A 22,472-nucleotide genomic window follows, 5' to 3' on the forward strand; every position below is an offset into this window, starting at 1 on the left:
CGGGTGGACGAGTGTCGCGATGGCTGATACTGTTCCTAGCCTTTTTATTATCCATCATCTCTCACAGTTGCAATGCATGCCTCTGATTTTTGGAATGAGCTTAGCTCATTCTGCCTGAGAGATCTCCGTTAAGACCTCTGATGAAGGTATCTAGAGCCCTATCTCTGACCTGTTTTGCCATGGCTTCCATAGTCTCGGGAGTATAACCCAGTGTGTTGATTTGGTCTAGTATTAACGACATCTGTTGGTAAACGGCGAAGTAAGTCATGAATGGAAGTGCCCTTCTGGGTCATGGTGAATAGCTGATATTCTTAAGTGCTCAAATCTCATTTGTCAGAGTACTCAAATACCAGACTGCGAGATTGCACCCCCCATAATGCGGTGCGACAGACTTTCAACAGTGTATTGGCATGGCCTGTAAATTTGCCTCGAATGGTCACAAGAATTGCAAAGTATTTGGGTGTTCCTTGAATGGGAGCGTAAAATTCCATCAAACGTGTGGCGGAAGCGAACCATGTTCACGACTACCTGAGAATTTGTCAAGATTTTTAACGATGTCTGGCACTTTATCTAATTCATGACAGTTATCCTGGACGCTAGCTGTCTGGTCCCTAAATGGAATATGTCCTGGTTGAGAATAATTTAATTGCTTCACTATTTCCTGTAGCTGAGACGACAAAATTGTTTGGATAGCTGGATAGTTTGAGGTGGATGCTGTCGGAGCATCGGAAGATGCTGCCTGAATACCACACTGCTGGAGGACTGCTGCTTTAACCCAGTTGTCTTTAGTCATTTTGGAAAAAATATTTTGAATTAGGTTTACTTCAAGGAAGTAAGTGTTACGATATCGCGAATATTATGACGTCACGAAAAATATAATACCGCGAAAATTCGATTTTCGTTTATATTGATAAAAGTATAGCGGTATGTCCGCTAATTTTGGGTGGAAATGGTTTTTGGTACTTAAATGGGTAAATGTTTACTATTACTACTCGGGCCCAAAACGCGCTTAAACTACATAATTTTGGTATCAAACGAAAGAGAAAAATTGCACGAGCACGACCTCAGGTGCGCCTTGGCGATTTATTTCGTAGTTTTTGAGTAATTAACAAAAGAAAATTAATATTTTTAGCGGGACTATAGCTAAAAGTAGCTTTTTCCGGCTAAAAAAAGCTGTTCAATTTTGAGATGGTGTTGCCGAATGCCGAATTTTGGATACTCGAATACGCGGGCTTTTTGAATCTTTTGTTAGCACTATTCTCAACAAACGAAAATATTGTTGAGTTTACAATATTTCTTGATTTTATGGAACAAATATAGTTTAGAATACAATATTCGGCTGCCAGAGCAGCCGAATATTCCTCGACTTTTGAGTTTAGATTAAAATATTTGGCTACCAGGGCAGTCAAACAGCGCGCCAAATAAAAAATAGCGTTTGACAACACTGAAATCTAGCTTTACCCGATTTTTCCACTTTTCAACACTGAAATCTCGAGTAGTAATAGTAAACATTTACCCTTAAATGATAGTTTGTGGTATTATGCAAATTTTTCAATATTATATGGTTATTTTCTTTTTTTTTTAAATATATCTTTTTGAAGATTTTGAATTATTTCTCTCCCCTTTTTTAGGGATTACTAGTTTCTTTTTCAATTTTTGATTGTTTTTACTAGTTTCTTTTTCAATTTTTGATTCTTTTTTTCTTGAGTGGGGAAAAAATTTAATTTGGAATTTTATAAATTTTTAAGCTTCTGCTTTTCTTTGTTTCTTTCTTTTTAAATTTTAACTTTGGTTCACAATTTTTTATCCCACTGTATCTACACAAATTCTTTTTTCTTATTTTGATTTTCTTATACTTAAATTTATTTTGCTTAACTTACATTATTACTACCACTTCGGTGCTTTTACTTATCGACATCGAAGGTACTAATGCTCCTGGGCAAACACTTTTGGGTTATCAGTTTTCCTCTGAACGGATCTTGGAGGAAATTGCAGCGATAAATTTGAATCTGATTCTTGGTGTAGTTCGATATAGCGTTTTTATTTCGTTGACACTTAAGGCATTTAACGCGTTTTCTTGGTCACGACCACTGGTATCTTTCACTAACACTCGATCAAGTTTTATTCAGCAGGGTCCCTGCTCGGGCGCCAATTAAACACTTCTTTCACTCACGGTATAAAAAAATAAAGTTTTTATTTAAAATCACTTTACAATTACATACAATTTAATGATAACTGAAAGATTCTGACTGAGTGAATTCCGCTAAAGCGAAGTTACCGGATGATCTGAACTTAGCCCCCTAACGCTCAAAAGTGTCTTCAGACACTTATTTTATTATTTAATTTAGAAAAAAACTTGGAGCTGTTTGGCCATTCAAATATTTTTTGATCGTTAATAAATCACACCGCAAAATTTGAAATCTTTAAAAGCTCTCAAAAGCCTTTAACGGTACTTTTTTTCTTAAAAAACACAAAACATGTGTTTTTTCGCGCGTGTAACTTGATCTGCTGCATGTAGTGTTTTGCAGAAATTTAAATAAATAAAATAATATAATATTTTCGACTGTGATGTATCGCGGGCCCTTCTGAAAACTGCGGGCCCGGGAAACCCACCCGATCATGCGACAAATTGGCATGTGGCGATTGAGTGGGGTGGCTCGTGGTTTATCCTAGCGATCGGACCATAGTTTTTGTTTGAGCCGGTATCTGTTGAGGCTACTGTTTTTCCACTTTATTCTGCGCGACTAACTCTGAGTTGTCTTCTTGTGAGGTAAAATATTCCTCCTGCTGCATACTGCGGGGCTTTTGGTCCTACGGGTGGACGAGTGTCGCGATGGCTGATACTGTTCCTAGCCTTTTTATTATCCAACATCTCTCACAGTTGCAATGCATGCCTCTGATTTTTGGAATGAGCTTAGCTCATTCTGCCTGAGAGATCTCCGTTAAGACCTCTGATGAAGGTATCTAGAGCCCTATCTCTGACCTGTTTTGCCATGGCTTCCATAGTCTCGGGAGTATAACCCAGTGTGTTGATTTGGTCTAGTATTAACGACATCTGTTGGTAAACGGCGAAGTAAGTCATGAATGGAAGTGCCCTTCTGGGTCATGGTGAATAGCTGATATTCTTAAGTGCTCAAATCTCATTTGTCAGAGTACTCAAATAACAGACTGCGAGATTGCACCCCCCATAATGCGGTGCGACAGACTTTCAACAGTGTATTGGCAAAGCCTGTAATTTTGCCTCGAATGGTCACAAGAATTGCAAAGTATTTGGGTGTTCCTTGAATGGGAGCGTAAAATTCCATCAAACGTGTGGCGGAAGCGAACCATGTTCACGACTACCTGAGAATTTGTCAAGATTTTTAACGATGTCTGGCACTTTATCTAATTCATGACAGTTATCCTGGACGCTAGCTGTCTGGTCCCTAAATGGAATATGTCCTGGTTGAGAATAATTTAATTGCTTCACTATTTCCTGTAGCTGAGACGACAAAATTGTTTGGATAGCTGGATAGTTTGAGGTGGATGCTGTCGGAGCATCGGAAGATGCTGCCTGAATACCACACTGCTGGAGGACTGCTGCTTTAACCCAGTTGTCTTTAGTCATTTTGGAAAAAATATTTTGAATTAGGTTTACTTCAAGGAAGTAAGTGTTACGATATCGCGAATATTATGACGTCACGAAAAATATAATACCGCGAAAATTCGATTTTCGTTTATATTGATAAAAGTATAGCGGTATGTCCGCTAATTTTGGGTGGAAATGGTTTTTGGTACTTAAATGGGTAAATGTTTACTATTACTACTCGGGCCCAAAACGCGCTTAAACTACATAATTTTGGTATCAAACGAAAGAGAAAAATTGCACGAGCACGACCTCAGGTGCGCCTTGGCGATTTATTTCGTAGTTTTTGAGTAATTAACAAAAGAAAATTAATATTTTTAGCGGGACTATAGCTAAAAGTAGCTTTTTCCGGCTAAAAAAAAGCTGTTCAATTTTGAGATGGTGTTGCCGAATGCCGAATTTTGGATACTCGAATACGCGGGCTTTTTGAATCTTTTGTTAGCACTATTCTCAACAAACGAAAATATTGTTGAGTTTACAATATTTCTTGATTTTATGGAACAAATATAGTTTAGAATACAATATTCGGCTGCCAGAGCAGCCGAATATTCCTCGACTTTTGAGTTTAGATTAAAATATTTGGCTACCAGGGCAGTCAAACAGCGCGCCAAATAAAAAATAGCGTTTGACAACACTGAAATCTAGCTTTACCCGATTTTTCCACTTTTCAACACTGAAATCTCGAGTAGTAATAGTAAACATTTACCCTTAAATGATAGTTTGTGGTATTATGCAAATTTTTCAATATTATATGGTTATTTTTTTTTTTTTAAATATATCTTTTTGAAGATTTTGAATTATTTCTCTCCCCTTTTTTAGGGATTACTAGTTTCTTTTTCAATTTTTGATTCTTTTTACTAGTTTCTTTTTCAATTTTTGATTCTTTTTTTCTTGAGTGGGGAAAAAAATTTAATTTGGAATTTTATAAATTTTTAAGCTTCTGCTTTTCTTTGTTTCTTTCTTTTTAAATTTTAACTTTGGTTCACAATTTTTTATCCCACTGTATCTACACAAATTCTTTTTTCTTATTTTGATTTTCTTATACTTAAATTTATTTTGCTTAACTTACATTATTACTACCACTTCGGTGCTTTTACTTATCGACATCGAAGGTACTAATGCTCCTGGGCAAACACTTTTGGGTTATCAGTTTTCCTCTGAACGGATCTTGGAGGAAATTGCAGCGATAAATTTGAATCTGATTCTTGGTGTAGTTCGATATAGCGTTTTTATTTCGTTGACACTTAAGGCATTTAACGCGTTTTCTTGGTCACGACCACTGGTATCTTTCACTAACACTCGATCAAGTTTTATTCAGCAGGGTCCCTGCTCGGGCGCCAATTAAACACTTCTTTCACTCACGGTATAAAAAAATAAAGTTTTTATTTAAAATCACTTTACAATTACATACAATTTAATGATAACTGAAAGATTCTGACTGAGTGAATTCCGCTAAAGCGAAGTTACCGGATGATCTGAACTTAGCCCCCTAACGCTCAAAAGTGTCTTCAGACACTTATTTTATTACTTAATTTAGAAAAAAACTTGGAGCTGTTTGGCCATTCAAATATTTTTTGATCGTTAATAAATCACACCGCAAAATTTGAAATCTTTAAAAGCTCTCAAAAGCCTTTAACGGTACTTTTTTTCTTAAAAAACACAAAACATGTGTTTTTTCGCGCGTGTAACTTGATCTGCTGCATGTAGTGTTTTGCAGAAATTTAAATAAATAAAATAATATAATATTTTCGACTGTGATGTATCGCGGGCCCTTCTGAAAACTGCGGGCCCGGGAAACCCACCCGATCATGCGACAAATTGGCATGTGGCGATTGAGTGGGGTGGCTCGTGGTTTATCCTAGCGATCGGACCATAGTTTTTGTTTGAGCCGGTATCTGTTGAGGCTACTGTTTTTCCACTTTATTCTGCGCGACTAACTCTGAGTTGTCTTCTTGTGAGGTAAAATATTCCTCCTGCTGCATACTGCGGGGCTTTTGGTCCTACGGGTGGACGAGTGTCGCGATGGCTGATACTGTTCCTAGCCTTTTTATTATCCAACATCTCTCACAGTTGCAATGCATGCCTCTGATTTTTGGAATGAGCTTAGCTCATTCTGCCTGAGAGATCTCCGTTAAGACCTCTGATGAAGGTATCTAGAGCCCTATCTCTGACCTGTTTTGCCATGGCTTCCATAGTCTCGGGAGTATAACCCAGTGTGTTGATTTGGTCTAGTATTAACGACATCTGTTGGTAAACGGCGAAGTAAGTCATGAATGGAAGTGCCCTTCTGGGTCATGGTGAATAGCTGATATTCTTAAGTGCTCAAATCTCATTTGTCAGAGTACTCAAATAACAGACTGCGAGATTGCACCCCCCATAATGCGGTGCGACAGACTTTCAACAGTGTATTGGCAAAGCCTGTAATTTTGCCTCGAATGGTCACAAGAATTGCAAAGTATTTGGGTGTTCCTTGAATGGGAGCGTAAAATTCCATCAAACGTGTGGCGGAAGCGAACCATGTTCACGACTACCTGAGAATTTGTCAAGATTTTTAACGATGTCTGGCACTTTATCTAATTCATGACAGTTATCCTGGACGCTAGCTGTTTGGTCCCTAAATGGAATATGTCCTGGCTGAGAATAATTTAATTGCTTCACTATTTCCTGTAGCTGAGACGACAAAATTGTTTGGATAGCTGGATAGTTTGAGGTGGATGCTGTCGGAGCATCGGAAGATGCTGCCTGAATACCACACTGCTGGAGGACTGCTGCTTTAACCCAGTTGTCTTTAGTCATTTTGGAAAAAATATTTTGAATTAGGTTTACTTCAAGGAAGTAAGTGTTACGATATCGCGAATATTATGACGTCACGAAAAATATAATACCGCGAAAATTCGATTTTCGTTTATATTGATAAAAGTATAGCGGTATGTCCGCTAATTTTGGGTGGAAATGGTTTTTGGTACTTAAATGATAGTTTGTGGTATTATGCAAATTTTTCAATATTATATGGTTATTTTCTCTTTTTTTTAAATATATTTTTTTGAAGATTTTGAATTATTTCTCTCCCTTTTTTTGGGATTACTAGTTTCTTTTTCAATTTTTGATTCTTTTTTACTAGTTTCTTTTTCAATTTTTGATTCTTTTTTTCTTGAGTGGGGAAAAAATTTAATTTGGGATTTTATAAATTTTTAAGCTTCTGCTTTTCTTTGTTTCTTTCTTTTTAAATTTTAACTTTGGTTCACAATTTTTTATCCCACTGTATCTACACAAATTCTTTTTTCTTATTTTGATTTTCTTTCACTTAAATTTATTTTGCTTAACTTACATTATTACTACCACTTCGGTGCTTTTACTTATCGACATCGAAGGTACTAACGCTCCTGGGCAAACACTTTTGGGTTATCAGTTTTCCTCTGAACGGATCTTGGAGGAAATTGCAGCGATAAATTTGAATCTGATTCTAGGTGTAGTTCGATATAGCGTTTTTATTTCGTTGACACTTAAGGCATTTAACGCGTTTTCTTGGTCACGACCACTGGTATCTTTCACTAACACTCGATCAAGTTTTATTTAGCAGGGTCACTGCTCGGGCGCCAATTAAACACTTCTTTCACTCACGGTATAAAAAAATAAAGTTTTTATTTAAAATCACTTTACAATTACATACAATTTAATAATAACTGAAAGATTCTGACTGAGTGAATTCCGCGCAGCTAAAGCGAAGTTACCGGATGATCTGAACTTAGCCCCCTAACGCTCAAAAGTGTCTTCAGACACTTATTTTATTATTTAATTTAGAAAAAAACTTGGAGCTGTTTGGCCATTCAAATATTTTTTGATCGTTATTTGAAAAAATCTTTAAAAGCTCTCAAAAGCCTTTAACGGTACTTTTTTTCTTAATAAACACAAAACATGTGTTTTTTCGCGCGTGTAATTTGATCTGCTGCATGTAGTGTTTTGCAGAAATTTAAATAAATAAAATAATATAATATTTTCGACTGTGATGTATCGCGGGCCCTTCTGAAAACTGCGGGCCCGGGAAACCCACCCGATCATGCGACAAATTGGCATGTGGCGATTGAGTGGGGTGGCTCGTTGTTTATCCTAGCGATCGGACTGTTACTTGGGATAGGCGATCATGCGACAAATGGGCATGTGACAATTGAGTGGGGTTGACCAACGGGTATTGCATATGATGATGAAATAGGGTCGGCCATTTTTGACATTTTTTTTAAATGAATGACTTCTTTCGAGCTTCTCGACCGTTAAAATCATGGTCGCGCAGCACACGTCGCACAGTTTCTGCGCTCGACGCCTTGCCCAGTTTATCCTCCACCGCTTGGGGTTAGCCCTAATTTTCCGGACTAAATAGCGCTTGTCCGACTCATTAAAAATTTTATTTGGCGCTTTTCTGCAATTGTTTTCGATCCGATTTTCGTGTTTGAAGCGCTCTATTATATGTTGGACTGTAGATGCCGGATGCTCTCTCCTTTTTTAAAATGATGGATGACCAGCTCACGCTTCTCGATGGTTGTTCGTCGGCCCATTGTTAATCTCTTAAGTGAACTTTTTCCAAATCGGCAAAAAAAAACGTCTTCTATATTGACTACACATAGCAAAATGCTACTTAGATTGAAAAAACCTCAAATTTGTTAATTTTACTTACATTAAAGTGGCTGTATCAAATAAGCTGAGAGCACTAAATTTCACGTCTACCCGTAATTGTTGCCTTCCTCTCCAAAAACAGAAATTCCCGGGAAACCCATTACTTAGAAATAGTATTTTAAATACATTCTGCATTCTCAATTTATCGATAAACCTGCTACTTTCGATATTAAAGAGGTGTAAAGACAAAAAATTGCCCTGTATCAAATAAGCTGTGAGCCACTGTTAATTGTCATAAAGCGATTGACACGCCCCCACAGAGTCCGGATCTCAATCCTATTGAGAATTTGTGGGCATTGCTGAAGAAGGTAGCGGAACGTCGCCCTACATCTAAAGCAAAATTAATCAAGTGCATTAACGAGAAATGGCAAAAAATACACGAACATTACGACTTGAATGCCCTCGTATAGTCGAAATCGCGACGCACAGTTGGGCCTCTGCTCGGATAGCGTTGCAAAAATACGTTTTTTCATGATCGCGTTTGGCAAAAATGATATATGCAATCGATAGGAAATACTTCAGAGATTATGAATCCGAAAAATTTTTGAAATCGGTTGAGATTCATGGTTGAGACATTTTTAGTGAAAAGGAAAAAATGATAATTTAAAAAAAAAAAATCGCAACTTTAAAACTGAATATTGGGCGATTTCAACAATCGATCTTGGATATTTTGGTTTTATGAAAAGTATGTTCTTTATTAATAGCATGTTTCATAAATTTTAATAATTACTTAAATATTGAACTAGAAGCGTTTAAAAAATGTACTAAATATTGTCATTTTTGAACTTTGATGGAATAAAACTAGCAAGACTCAACGAGTATCAATACCGGACTACATACACTAGGTAGGTGAAATATTTATCAGATGTATATAGTCCCAATATGCGGAGACCTGCGACAGCGATGCGTAAGCCATAAAACTAAGGCAACCTCGGCTAAAAAAATGCGCTGCAGGTTTAAGGAAGAAGAAGAGCGCATGCGTATTGGCCTGTAGCTTCTTTGTATTTAAATGATAACATTGAGTAATGCTGTTTTGCAAATACTACCTTACATATATGCCTTTCTACAATAATTAATACAAATAGGGTAATACCGAAACACGAATGATGGAAATACTTCAAGGAGATTTTTTGAAAATGATGAAGTGACATCTTTTATAACAGGTGTTAGTCAAGAGATCATTAAGGCTGTTATCTTGAATGCTATAAATTGCAAGGAAATGGTAAATGGTGAACAATTTTCCGAATATACTTCAAAGACTGCTCATCTTTTGACTGAATTGTATCCGCAAAAAAAAAATTTACCCCAACGGTATATAGGATTTTGGCTCACGGAAAGGATTTAATAGAACATCAGTGTTTACCACTTGGAGAGCTATCCGAAGAAGCACAGGAATGTAAAAACAAGGACTACAAAAGGTTCAGATACACTAATACATTAAAAACTTCTCGTGTTAGACAAAATGAAGACCTTTTTAACATGCTAGCAGCCTCTTCGGACCCACTTATTGGATCACTGATACACGTGCGATCACGAAAGGATTTGAAAAATAGCAACTATAGTCCCGAAATGTTGAGTTTATTAGATACTGATGTAAATATTGAAAATTATTTTGAAGAAAATCAGCCATCAATAGCAAATTTTTAAAATTAACCTAAAAAAAAAAAAAAAAATTTTTGTAACTATGTTAAAAAATCAAATTAAAACATTAAAAAATGTTACATAGTCGTCTAAAACAATGAAAAATTCCATTTGTGATTGAAAAAAACCGGGTTTCGATCCATTTTTAAAAGAAAAACACGCTTGGAAATATTTTCTGACTTTGACCTTGAATATTACAGCACCACGAACACCCAGCACTTTTGACAAACATTCATTTTGAAGCTTAAGGTATTCTTTATCATATGCTTTTTGAATTTTTGAAATCGCTTTATTGGTTTAAACGCTATGATTTTTGCAATGCTAAATGCCAGAAGGTCCCACTGTGCGACGCCTCCAAGGAGTTCTGGATGCTAATATAGGACATACTAAGTATTAGAGAGTTGTACAGATGAATTGCATTTTGCAAACAATTAATAGACAGAGTCAAGATTGCCTCTGTGCTGATTTTTGCATATCTTTGGTGGCCTTGTTGGAGTTTTTGCATTTTTTTTTATCTTCCTATAGTTAATACCTACATATGTACATATGTATGTTAATAAAAGTTAATACAAATTTGTTGTATAAGAAACCCTCCTTTTTTATTTTTCGATTTAGAAGGTAAACTTGTGTTACTTTTTTCATTTTGCAAACAATTGTTGGACATACATACATACATATATGTATAAAAATTGGTTACTCGATTTTTAACAAAATGGACAGAAGTATCGATTACTGTGTGTGTAATTAATTTCACAGGCACTACAAACTAACTCCCGAAAACGTATGTTTTCTTTTTAACGTCAAGGCTACCTTTTAGTCGTTAAAGTAAACATGTATGTATGTATTACTTACAAAAAAATTAACATGTGTTTTTCTTACCAACCGGATGCGACTCCAATGAGAATTTGAGAATAAGCTGAACGTCGGCTTATATCACCAAGTAGTTTATGAAAAATAGGACTATCCATTTTTGGCGAAAAAATTTAATATATTGTGATTATTCTTAAATAAGGGGTTTAGATTCTGCTAGAACTGCAAGTCCATCGATAAGGACTATCGATAATATCGATGTTTTTTTTCGATGGAATAACTGTCGTGTAGAGGTCTTTTGTGTATTAACCTTTTTTATTAGCCAACCGTTTCCCGCAGATGATGTGAAGTCGGACGTTAAGCAATAAGTCACATAATATACAGTGAAACCTCGATATAACGAACTTCGTTATAACGAAAAACCCAATATAACGAATTTTTTGTTAAGTCCCTTGAAAGGACTAAGGTTTTACATTTCAGTACCTATAGCGAATCAATAGATATAACGAATAATTTTGCGATCCCCCTCAGATTCGTTATATCGAGGTTTCACTGTACATTCATTCATATGGGGACTCATGTCCCCGAAAGACTCACATAATATATAAGTCCCCGAACGACTCATTGCTTAATACCGACCCACACAAGTTTCATCTGTGGATGCTGGGAGCAACAGTGGATATGAAATATCGATTCCCACTTGCACCAGTCACCATCTCACAACAGCTAATTTTACAGCTGTCACAGGCAGACTTGTTACAAACTGCAGTAAGAAAAACAAAAATGTATAACATTTGCAACTGGTGAAACATAATGAATTTTAATATTTTATAAAGTCAGAATTATTTATGTGAAACGATATCCAAATTAGCGGATGTCGGAAGATTAATTTTTATCGGCAGGGTACGGCAGGTGGTGTGTCTAGCTCCTTCAAGCGTCACCGGAAGAAGGAGCTCACTACCAGTGTGGCCTTAGGCCACGATCCGATATTTTCCACATACTCACTTAATACTAACAATCGATACTTAAAAATACTGACATCGATATCTGTGTACATATTTAACAGAATTCATAAATAACTGGCATCTTACAATTTTACATACAGTCTGTCAAGAAACACTTTACACAGTGGAAAAAAGCTCAATTTTTTGGGGGGGTTTTGTTTAAATTATTTAATTTTTTTTCAATGGTTAACTGTTTAATAGGTATTTTTAAATCAAATTATAAAAAACAGAAACAAAAACAATAAGGGTGAAACTTAAAAAACAACAAAAACTTAGATAACACATATTTGACACTGTCAAGAAACTCTTTACACATTTTGTTCTCTTCATCGGTTTTGCTCTCATTCTAAGAAATAACGGGGCTTTACCGTTAACTATGCTTTTAGAATCGCTATGAATTTTTGTGTTTATTCTTCACTTTGTGCGAGATTTGGCTGAGTACACATGAAAAAAGGATTTAAAATTTTGATTAATAATGCCGGGAAAGAGATTAAGCTTCGATGTTGTCCAATTGATCTTGTACAATCGGCAGTTGGGCAAATCAGTTCCAGAAATAGTGGAAATGTTTTCCGTGTCGAGAAAAACAATATACAACGTTCTCAGTCGCGCTGAAAACGAGGGAAGACTTGAAGCAAAGGGTGTAGGTGGCCGGAAACAAATCATATCTGATCGGGAAAACCGCCTTATGATGCGAAAAATCAAAGCGAATCCCCAAATTTCGACAAGAACTCTTGCCAAGGAGCTTAAAGAAGAGTGTGACGTGGATGTGTCCCACGAAACGGTCCGTCAGGCCATTCTACGGCATGGGTATTCTTCGAAAGTGGCACGTAAGAAACCCTTGCTGTCCTCAACCAATGTGGAAAAGCGCTTCTCTTTTGCTCTTACTATGCTTAGGCACCCAGAGGAGTATTGGAAGGATGTTATATTTTGCGACGAGACCAAAATAATGTTGTATTACAACGAAGGTCCGCTCAAAGTATGGCGAAAGGTCTCTACAGCTTACGATAAAGCAAATATCATTCCAACAGTCAAATTTGGAAAACTGTCGGTTATGGTTTGGGCCTGCATATCCAGCCAAGGAGTCGGTGAACTGGTATTCATTGAAAACACCATGAATGCCGAGCAATATCTGCAAATTTTGAAGTCAAATTTACACCAAAGTGCAACCAAATTTGGCTTTATGACCGAAAATCGGCCAACTTTTAAATTTTACCAGGACAACGATCCAAAACATAAGGAGTTTAATGTACGCAATTGGCTGCTTACAACTGCGGAAAGGTCTTCGAAACACCACCTCAAAGCCCAGATCTCAACCCAATCGAACATGCGTGGTCCTATTTAAAGAAAAAGGTTGGAAAAAGGAATCCAACAAACCGTGGACAGCTAAAAGCTTTTGTAATGGAAGGCTGGCAAAAGATACCCCTAGATTATATTCAAAACTTGGTCAACTCTATGAAAAGAAGACTTCTACATGTACATAATGCTAAGGGGGGCCATACGAAATACTAAGTTTTTAAAAATTAGCTATAGTTAGTTTTACATTTTAAATTTAGAATAAGATATATGAAGTGTGTAAAGAGTTTCTTGACAGTGTCAAATATGTGTAATCTAAGTTTTTGTTGTTTTTTAAGTTTCACCCTTATTGTTTTTGTTTCTGTTTTTTATAATTTGATTTAAAAATACCTATTAAACAGTTAACCATTGAAAAAAATTAGTTAAATTAAACAAAACCCCTTATTTTTTTACGTAAAGTCAAAAAATTGAGCTTTTTTCCACTGTGTAAAGTGTTTCTTGACAGACTGTATGTATATTATTGGTCCTTCTAGTATATGAAAATCATTTTTTGTGTGAATGGCTCATTTTGTCTATTGGATGACAAATATTTAGCTTGCATTTGCTTAAATGGTCAATCTAAACGCCTGAGTTAGAAACGTCTCTTTAGGATAGTGAAATGGATGAAAAAATTTCGGCACGGCAACAGATATTTTATTTACGGTCGATGGTGGGGATTGGGGTTTAGGCCCGCTTATTCCACCATGCGGAATTTCCGGGAAAACGGTTGAACATAACGGTGGATGTGAAATAGCGATATCCACTGGGACCATTCAGCATTCCAGGATAGCTCTATTACAGCTGCCACAGGAAGACTTCTTACAAAGTGCAAAAAAAACAAATTACAGAAGTTGTTTCAACATCTAACGAAGAATTTCCTGGACAATGGAACTTTCGTTGCCAGCAGCATCGAATCTTCCAACTTGCCAGGCGATGCATTCTCGTATACTTCGTAATCTCGCTAGACTTGACGACTCCTTCCAAGCATGGGTCAAGGTTTCAAACTTGGTGTCTGCATCCTGTGCTGGAAAAAGTTTTGAAAAACTTACAAAAATACAAAAAAAAGGCATTTACGAGACGTAGGCTGCAAACACAGTGCACGCTGAGACGAAGCTGAAGAGAAATTGCTTGCGTTGCGAGTAAGCGAATAGGTTGCACAGTGCAAGACGAATTGGTTGCGCTTTTGTTATGTTAATCGCAATGGATTCCCCATCAGATGATGACATGCTGATTGAGCAAAGCTTGTATTTTAAATTAAAACGCATAAAAGTAAATAAAAAAGTACACCCCATAAATTTGGGAAGAGAAGCATTTGGTGAATTTCATCATTTGTATGATGAGCTGCGCCTTGATGAAAAGAAATTCGTAGAATATACCAGAACGACGATTAGCACATTTGATTATATTCTTATTAAAATTGAGCCACTTATTATTAAAAATTAAAAACAAAGAAATACTACGGTAGAAACAGAAAAAAAACAAACAAAAACAACGGTAACTAGAAAGCGATTCGTCTTCAAATTCAGTACAGCAGCGTTTAAAGCTGATTGCTTGCGTTTCGTCTTCATCTTCGTCTTCGTCACAGCGCGCACTATGCGTTCAAGCGAGCGAATTCATACGATTTGTCATAGCGTTCACTGTGTTTGCAGCCTAAGACTATGTTAAGACGTACAAATATAAATGAAATGACAATTAACTATCAACACCCGCATTTTCTGGTGAGCTGAGAGAATGGGACCTGTTTGTTGACCCATTTGGGGGATTCATAAAAAAAAATTGATCTGAGGACTAATTTTAAATTCAATTATTTAAAATCTGCGGTAAAGGACGACGCGAGGAGCATGGTAGTTCATCTACTGTCAGGTTCACCTGCCAATTATAGTGCTGCTTGGGAGTTGTTAACCAAACAATATGAAAATAACCAAGGGTTATTGCTGGACAATTACTAGGATCGTTGATTTACCGATGACAATATAAATCCACAAAAAGATTAAATGGAGTTATTTACATAATTAATGAGTCAGTACACGTGATTAAAAAAAAAAAAAACTTGTGCAAGGGCTCTACTAATACTATTGCCCACAGCTCTTATAGAAGTTAAAATATCAAAGAAGCCGAAGTTTATATACCCGTACCTTCCTTGGCCATAATATTTTTACATGTTCCAAATTTTTTTTCGTTTCAATGCACAGACAAAACCTTCCAAATATCATTTCCATTTATTATTATTCTTCTTTCCTATCTTTTTTTGTCTGATGGGCACGCATACACATACAATTTATGTAGCGTTGCGTCGTCTGTGTACATACACATGCACATACGTGTGCTCTGTTGATTCTATTAATGAAGTAGCCTGCTGGTAGCGGTGCCAGAAAAATTGCATAGGGACCCATTTTTCCTGTATATCCTTATGATATAGTTGTCCGGACCTGGCGATACTTTATATACTTTATATTACACATGTTATAAGCAGATTGTCTGGACGTTGACGCGTACAATGCGAAGTACGTTCAAGTGGCCCATACGACACCAGGACATAGCCTGTTTCGCGCGAGCCCAAGCAGAGTGCTGTCCACCTCCCGCCCGACCCACCGTGGGGCGCAGCCGCATATCGGACGGCACGATCGCGTGGACAAATACAAATAAAACGGACAAACAATTAAAAATATGATTAACCACAGCTAATTACGAGCTAAATGTGCTAAAATAGAAGTTTTCACAAGGGAAAGAGATCTGATCTGATTACGGGATACAGAAGATTGTAATCAGAACATAGGACTCGAAAAGGTTCATGCAAAGAAATAGTTAGAACTACAGTGTTTTATGGATAGAGGAGTAAAATTTCTAGTAGGTCTACGGGGTACAGATAGGTTTAACTGGTTCAATAGCTCAGGAAAGTCTATTTCACCTATTAAAAGTTTATGAATAAAGATAGCAGCAGGCATTACTCTACGATTAATTAAAGAAGGAAGATTGATTAAAAGAAGCCTACTGGAGTATGATGGCAAATTGACATTACGATCCCAATTTAGACCGCGTAGAGCAAAACGCAGAAATTGCTTTTGAACAGATTCAATTTTACTTTGGTGCGTCTCATATTGAGGTGACCATATGCAAGGTCAGTACTCTAAGATAGGACGGATTAAAGAAGTATACAGAATTTTGGTTGTGTACGGATCGTCCAACTCTTTTGACCATCGTTTCACAAACCCAAGAACATTCATAGCTTTACTAACTGTAGCAGAAATATGAGGATTAAAAGTTAATTTATGGTCCATAAGAACACCTAAGTCATTGATAATATCTAACCGCTCTAAGGCAGTGTCGTTAAGATAATAAGTTGCTAAGTATGGAGTGCATCTATAAAAAGACATAACTTTACATTTAGAGCCGTTAAGGTTTAATAGGTTTGTTTCACACCAACTCTGAAGATCATTAAGATCCGATTGAAGTAGATGATGATATGTCTTTAAAACTGAGGTAAAGCTTGACATCATCCGCGTACATAAGCACCAGAGAATGTGACACTACCAATGGAAGATCATTTATAAAAAGAGTGAATAGCAATGGACCCATATGACTACCCTGAGGTACTCCAGAGGTCACTTGGATGGTCTTAGAAAATGAAGACTTAAAGAGGACCTTTTGTGTACGCTTAGAAAGATATTGAAGAATCCAATCTAGCAAAAGGCTTTGGATGCCAAGTGCGTTTAATTTATATAAAAGCAGAGTATGATTAACAGAGTCAAAGGCCTTGCTGAAGTCAGTATAAATGACGTCAGTTTGCACGGCAGTCTTGAACCCATTGATTGAGTGAGATGTAAATCCTAATAGGTTAGTAGTTGTCGATCTACGTTTTTTAAACCCATGTTGGGATGACGAAAAGATTAAGCTACAAAAATGGTGCAATTGAGATGTTATTATTTTCTCAAATGCTTTGAGTATGGCAGACAATTTAGAAATACCCCCATCATTGGAGGCTTCGAACTTTTTCCCCTTTTTATGAAGAGGAATAATATATGATTCCTTCCAGATAGGCGGGAAGGCGGAAGATGTGACGGACAGTGTAAACAACTTAAGTATTGGCGTACATAGGGCCTCCGCGCAAAACCTTAATACGCAGCCTGGTATTCCATCAGGGCCAGGTGCATATATTGGTTTGACGGAACTGAGCACGATAAGAACCGAACTTTCAACAAACACAGGTTCTAAAATGCAATTAAACGATTGCAAGTGATGAGGATAAGGAGGATTTGCTTGATAAATTGAAGAGCAATAACTTGTTTTGAAAAAATCAGCAAACATGTCGGCAATTGCCTGATCATTGTCAGCTTTATTGTTTTCGAAAGACAAGTAAGACGGGTGCACCGATGTCTTACGTTTAACATTTACAAATTTATAAAATTGCTTAGGATCGCGAGAAAACCTGAGTTTACATCGCTGAAGATAATCCTTATAGCACTGTGAATTCAGCACCATAAAATTTGATCGAGCAACTACATATAGGGAAAAATCCGATGCTTTACCGGATTTTTTAAATCTTTTATAACATCTCGATTTTACGTTCTTCAAGTTACATAACTCACGTGAGAACCAAGCAGGTCTATCAGACCATCCTAGAGTCACACGCGGGACACAAACATCAAAGAACGACTCAAGAGTTTTATAGAAGACAGAAATGGCCGAGTCCATATCCGTGCAAGTATACAGATATGTCCAATCATTAGTTAACAAAAGTTTTTTAAGTTTAGTAAAGTTTGTCTTTCGAAAACATCGGGTTGGAGGCATCGAGTTATTATGTCGAGACATAACACCAAAAGGAAGGTCAATGGTTATATCCAGAGTTGGATGAAAGTTGTCTTCGGGGATAACTAAGGGATCAGTCCTGGAAATATCGCAGTTGGAAGAATTCAACACAAATACCAGATCTAGTGATCTGTTACGACTATTCCGGACAGGATTTATTTGAGTTAGGGACAACTCAAGCAGACCATCTATGAAACAATGTGACAAGGAGGGCAACAGTAATAAAGAATCAAATGAGAGGGTCCATGCATTCTCAAGTAAATTAAAATCTCCCAGAACAACGAGCAAGTCTTTGTCAGAGAGATATGAGGATATAAGTTGAATAGCTTCCAAATTGTGAGTGTATACGGCCAAGTCGGACTGTGGTGGAATATACGAACAAGTAATAAAGGCAGAAAAAGAATTAAACGAAATTTTAACACAAACAAATTCAATCTCCTGATTGGAGGACTGGACAAATTCAGACGAGAACGCCAAGGCAACAGCGATCAAAACGCCACCACCATTACGGATAGTCCGATCATGTCTATATATTAAATAATTTGAGGGGAAAATTGAAGCATCGGCAATATCAGGCTTCAGCCAAGTCTCAGTAAAGGCAAGAATATGAAATTCAAAAGCTATACTATCTACATAGAGTCTAGACAGTTTAGTCTTTAGTCCCCGTACGGTCTGATAGGCCAGAGTTTTTTGACTCGGCAACAGGTGCAGACGAGCCGGAAGGAACGTTATTCACAGAGGCAGGTAGCAAGCTAATCGGAGGCCGATTCTTCTTTTTTATTGTATACTCTTTTATAACAAGGTGTTCCGGCCAAAAATCTTTATGACATATTTGGCCAAAAAGATCTGGGGAAACACCTATTTTAAAGGACGAAATGTCCCGAGTATATGAAAAAGGATATGAAAGGATAAATTGTGTCAGTACGCGAATTCATTAATAAAATTCTAACTAGTAGAGCGGGTAGTCTATCCATTTCCCCCATCCCCTATTCCTCACCGACTAATTGAGCCGAAACCAGCGCGTGCTACTGATAGATTCTACCAGATTCCAACAGCTCGCAGTAAAATTGTAGCAGGTTATTTGTTACAGTTAGTTAAGTATTCATAATTTTATTAATTGATCTCCCCTTAGGTGTTGAGTTTATTTGCGTCGAAGTTACATGTTCTAACTTTAGCCTATATATCTCTTGTTCATATATTCCTCCAGCTTCTGATATCATGATCTACGTGCACCATGCTGATGCTTTACGAACTATTTTTGGTCGTCTTAAAGATCGTGATGTTCTTATAGTTTTAGGAGATTTTAACTTGCCTAATATTTCTTGGCTTGTTGATGATAATCTATCTTTCTTAATTCCTTCATCTCAACATGTTTTTCTTGATAGCCTACTTGAATGTCCACTATATCAGTTGAATTCTTTCCTTAACTGTTCTAAAAGAATCCTTGATCTTGTTTTTGTCTCTGATCCCACTGTTAGTGCTGTATCGCAAACACAGCCACTAGTAAAACCTGAAGATCCTTATCATCCTACCATTGAAGTTACTATTTCTTACAATTCCGTTACTAATTTATTTGAAAACATCTCAAATTCTCGTCGTAGATGTTTTCGTAAAACAAATTTCAATCTTCTTAACAGCCTTATTTTCTCTTTTGATTGGTCGTTTCTATTTGAGTGCTGCGATATAGATTGTGCAGTGAAGTTTTTCTATTCTGCTCTTAATTCTCTAATTGATAAATGCGTTCCTTATGTGAATGTCTCTACCGTCTGCAGCTCGCCAGTCTGGTTCACACGTAGGCTCTCTAATCTTCGTAACATTAAATCGAGATATTTTAAAAGATTTAAAAAAACTGATTCGCGACTTGACTATGCAAATTATTGTATAGCCAAATCTCAATTTTGTCTTTTAAATACTCAATGCTACAACAATTGTCTCGTTCGCTGTAAGGCTGAATTTTATAAGAACCCGAAAAGATTTTACAACTTTGTCAATTCCAAAAGACGTTCTAATGTACTACCTTCCACCTTCAGACTTAACGACCAGTCTGCTAATAATGATTTAGATATTGCAGAACTGTTTGCTAAATTTTTTCAGTCGACATATTCTACTACTGTTTCGGATCCCACACCCTATACCTCTTCAATCCCACATTTAAATTGTATGTTTTTCCCAGTATTACTGAAGACTGTATTCTCTCTAGCTTGTCATCTATGAAGTCTTCCTTCGTTCCCGGGCCTGATGATATACCTAGTTGCATCCTTAAAATGTGTTCGATTTCCCTATCTAAGCCTTTAGCTCGGTTATTCTTTATATCGAGTGAGACTTGTAAATTTCCTGATATTTGGAAGGAGTCATTTATTATTCCGCTTTTTAAAAAGGGTAGCAAATCGGATGTTTCCAACTACCGTGGCATTGCCAAACTTTCGGCAATACCTAAACTGTTTGAGAAAATGATTACGTCTTCCCTTCAACATCTATCCAGATCCACTATTTCTCCTTGTCAGCATGGTTTCATGAAAGGTCGTTCGTCGCTTCCCAACCTTTTAGAATTGACTACTCTAGTACACCATGGCTTCCGTAAAAAGTGTCAAACTGATGTTATTTATACTGACTTCAGTAAGGCTTTTGATACGGTTGATCATTCTTTGCTTCTCGCGAAACTTAACATCATGGGTTTTTCACCAAAATTATTGGGTTGGTTAAAGTCGTGTCTTATTGGCAGAACCCAAAAGGTGTCTTTTCGTTCTTTTCGTTCCTCGATATCTAAAACTGTTCGAGTTACGTCAGGTGTAGCCCAAGGCAGTCATCTGGGCCCACTATTATTTACATTGTTTATAAATGATTTGCCTTTGGCCTTGGCTCATTCACGCGTGCTCATGTTTGCGGATGACGGCAAGATTTGTTATTCCTATAATGATCCTTCTTTCCAACAGTACTTGCAATCAGATCTCGATGCGTTCTGTGATTGGTGCCACGTTAATAAATTACACCTTAATGCGTCTAAGTGTTCTTTTATGACTTTCAGTCGTTTGTCTCCGCTCCTAGCTCATTACTCTATTAAGTCTGTTCTGTTAGATTGTGTTCCATCATTCATAGACTTAGGCGTTATGTTTGACCCTAAACTTTCATTTGATGTTCATATTTCTTCAATTGTCAACAGAGCAAGCAGCCTTCTCGGCTTCATTAAACGTTGGGCCAAAGAATTTGATGATCCCTATGTAACAAAGGTTTTATACACTTCGTTAGTTCGCCCTACCCTAGAATAGTGCTCGCCAGTGTGGAACCCGCAATATGATGTTACCAGCGTAGTATTGAATCGGTACAGAAGCAATTCCTTAAGTTTGCGCTACGCGGTCTAAATTGGGACCCGGGTCTTTGCCTACCTTCTTATTCTGACAGACTTCTTCTTATTAATCTTCCTTCACTTTATAACCGTAAGCTTGTTTTTGGCATTCTCTTTCTCCATAAACTAGTCAACGGCGAAGTCATTTCTACCAATTTACTAGATACGCTGTATTTTTGTGTTCCCTCACGTCGGACCAGAAACTTTTTTCCTATTCACCTTAGTAGATGTCTGACTAACTACTCTCTTCACGAACCTCTTCGTGTTCTTTGCCAATCTTTTAACAACCTTTCTCACCTTATCTCTCCTCATCTTTCTGTCACTTCTCTTCGCGCTATACTTTTTAATCATCTACAGCGAAACCAATGAAAATATTCTGGACTTGGATTGGCTGCAACTCATCCCTGGCCACATTGGCTGTGAATCGGGGCATAGCTGGCACTTTGTGCAAATAAAACACCTCCACCGGGCCGGGGATGTTTAGTTGTGTATAAAGCTAAGCTACCTTCTTCATTTAATTACTATCTGTCTTTAGCTTAAGCTTTTTCGTCGACTGCTGTGTTAGTTGACGTAAATAAATAAATAAATAAAATAAATAAAACGGAACTTTTCGACAGCAATGTTTGGTGCTTGAACTTTGCCCTGGATGTAGGCTATGACTTCTTCAGAAGTAGTATTGGGATCAAGCCTCGAAATAAAAATTTGCTTTTTGGGTGGAACTACAACAAGGGAACTAGAAATACTAGGCACAGCAGTAGCGGCTACAGCAGACGCAGCAGCAGCTGAAGCAGCCAGCACTTTACTAGCTCCTCTTGTAACTACTTTATTGGCAATATTCCTGGAAACGGATGTTTGCCCGGACGGTTCGGAAACTACAACCGATATCGTGTTAGTAGGTGGGATACTGTCTCCAGGGGAAATGGGAAGAGACTCCACACCTGCCAAAGCCGGACTCCTAAACGATATCAGCTGCTGTACAGTTGGTGACATAGGGTCAATGTCGAAAGCCGGAACTGGTAGAGACGAATGTGCCGACGGACTGAGGGACGCGCCATGAAACCTGGCCCTCTTTCGCCCTCTTTCTTCAATCAAAAGTTTAGAACTTCTGAATTGAACCTCCATCGACAAAAGCTCCTCTTGGAGCTTATGAACGCCAGCTGACAGGTTTTTAAACGCTTCCCCAGTCCGTTTCATAAAACTTCGCATCTCGAGCTCCAAACCACGACACGAATCACAGCCGCAA

General features: G+C 37.3%; 1 long non-coding RNA gene across 4 annotated transcripts in view; it reads right to left on the reverse strand.

The window, feature by feature from the left end:
- Window positions 1-10,990, reverse strand: part of LOC137572189 (uncharacterized) — a 47,849-nt gene extending 36,859 nt beyond the window's left edge. The window contains exon 1 of one of the 4 annotated variants that reach the window (XR_011031566.1): window positions 10,814-10,990. This is a non-coding gene — a long non-coding RNA (uncharacterized lncRNA). Of the gene's footprint in view, window positions 1-10,786 lie in introns of all 4 variants that reach the window. The other 3 variants (XR_011031568.1, XR_011031567.1, XR_011031565.1) reach the window with 3 other exon arrangements.
- Window positions 10,991-22,472: the final 11,482 nt, after the last annotated feature.

This window comes from Drosophila tropicalis, unplaced genomic scaffold, assembly GCF_018151085.1.
Source record: "Drosophila tropicalis isolate 14030-0801.00 unplaced genomic scaffold, ASM1815108v1 contig_258, whole genome shotgun sequence".
NCBI lineage: Eukaryota > Metazoa > Arthropoda > Insecta > Diptera > Drosophilidae > Drosophila > Drosophila tropicalis.